Raw genomic sequence first — 2,312 nt, 5'->3', positions numbered from 1 at the left:
AACCGCTACCCACTACCGAGAATCGATGACTTATTTGATCAACTACAAGGCTCGTCTGTTTATTCAAAGATTGACTTACGTTCCGGGTATCATCAAATGCGGGTGAAAGAAGATGATATTCCAAAGACTGCTTTCAGAACACGTTACGGTCATTACGAGTTTATGGTCATGCCGTTTGGTTTAACTAATGCACCAGCTGTGTTCATGGACCTTATGAACCGAGTGTGTGGACCATACCTTGACAAGTTTGTCATTGTTTTCATTGATGACATACTTATTTACTCAAAGAATGACCAAGAACACGGTGAACATTTGAGAAAGGTGTTAGAAGTATTGAGGAAGGAAGAATTGTACGCTAAGTTTTCAAAGTGTGCATTTTGGTTGGAAGAAGTTCAATTCCTCGGTCACATAGTGAACAAAGAAGGTATTAAGGTGGATCCGGCAAAGATAGAAACTGTTGAAAAGTGGGAAACCCCGAAAACTCCGAAACACATACGCCAGTTTTTAGGACTAGCTGGTTACTACAGAAGGTTCATCCAAGACTTTTCCAGAATAGCAAAACCCTTGACTGCATTAACGCATAAAGGGAAGAAATTTGAATGGAATGATGAACAAGAGAAAGCGTTTCAGTTATTGAAGAAAAAGCTAACTACGGCACCTATATTGTCATTGCCTGAAGGGAATGATGATTTTGTGATTTATTGTGATGCATCAAAGCAAGGTCTCGGTTGTGTATTAATGCAATGAACGAAGGTGATTGCTTATGCGTCTAGACAATTGAAGATTCACGAACAAAATTATACGACGCATGATTTGGAATTAGGCGCGGTTGTTTTTGCATTAAATACTTGGAGGCACTACTTATATGGGGTCAAAAGTATTATATATACCGACCACAAAAGTCTTCAACACATATTTAATCAGAAACAACTGAATATGAGGCAGCGTAGGTGGATTGAATTATTGAATGATTACGACTTTGAGATTCGTTACCACCCGGGGAAGGCAAATGTGGTAGCCGATGCCTTGAGCAGGAAGGACAGAGAACCCATTCGAGTAAAATCTATGAATATAATGATTCATAATAACATTACTACTCAAATAAAGGAGGCGCAACAAGGAGTTTTAAAAGAGGGAAATTTAAAGGATGAAATACCCAAAGGATCGGAGAAGCATCTTAATATTCAGGAAGACGGAACCCGGTATAGGGCTGAAAGGATTTGGGTACCAAAATTTGGAGATATGAGAGAAATGGTACTTAGAGAAGCTCATAAAACCAGATACTCAATACATCCTGGAACGGGGAAGATGTACAAGGATCTCAAGAAACATTTTTGGTGGCCGGGTATGAAAGCCGATGTTGCTAAATACGTAGGAGAATGTTTGACGTGTTCTAAGGTCAAAGCTGAGCATCAGAAACCATCAGGTCTACTTCAACAACCCGAAATCCCGTAATGGAAATGGGAAAACATTACCATGGATTTCATCACTAAATTGCCAAGGACTGCAAGTGGTTTTGATACTATTTGGGTAATAGTTGATCGTCTCACCAAATCAGCACACTTCCTGCCAATAAGAGAAGATGACAAGATGGAGAAGTTAGCACGACTGTATTTGAAGGAAGTCATCTCCAGACATGGAATACCAATCTCTATTATCTCTGATAGGGATGGCAGATTTATTTCAAGATTCTGGCAGACATTACAGCAAGCATTAGGAACTTGTCTAGACATGAGTACTGCCTATCATCCACAAACTGATGGGCAGAGCGAAAGGACGATACAAACGCTTGAAGACATGCTACGAGCATGTGTTATTGATTTCGGAAACAGTTGGGATCGACATCTACCGTTAGCAGAATTTTCCTACAACAACAGCTACCATTCAAGCATTGAGATGGCGCCGTTTGAAGCACTTTATGGTAGAAAGTGCAGGTCTCCAATTTGTTGGAGTGAAGTGGGGGATAGACAGATTACGGGTCCGGAGATTATACAAGAAACTACCGAGAAGATCATCCAAATTCAACAACGGTTGAAAACCGCCCAAAGTCGACAAAAGAGCTACGCTGACATTAAAAGAAAAGATATAGAATTTGAAATTGGAGAGATGGTCATGCTTAAAGTTGCACCTTGGAAAGGCGTTGTTCGATTTGGTAAACGAGGGAAATTAAATCCAAGGTATATTGGACCATTCAAGATTATTGATCGTGTCGGACCAGTAGCTTACCGACTAGAGTTACCTCAACAACTCGCGGCTGTACATAACACTTTCCACGTCTCGAATTTAAAGAAATGTTTTGCTAAAGAAGATCT

This window comes from Rutidosis leptorrhynchoides, chromosome 1, assembly GCF_046630445.1.
Source record: "Rutidosis leptorrhynchoides isolate AG116_Rl617_1_P2 chromosome 1, CSIRO_AGI_Rlap_v1, whole genome shotgun sequence".
NCBI classification, from domain to species: Eukaryota; Viridiplantae; Streptophyta; class Magnoliopsida; order Asterales; family Asteraceae; genus Rutidosis; species Rutidosis leptorrhynchoides.
This window is presented reverse-complemented; position numbering follows the sequence as displayed.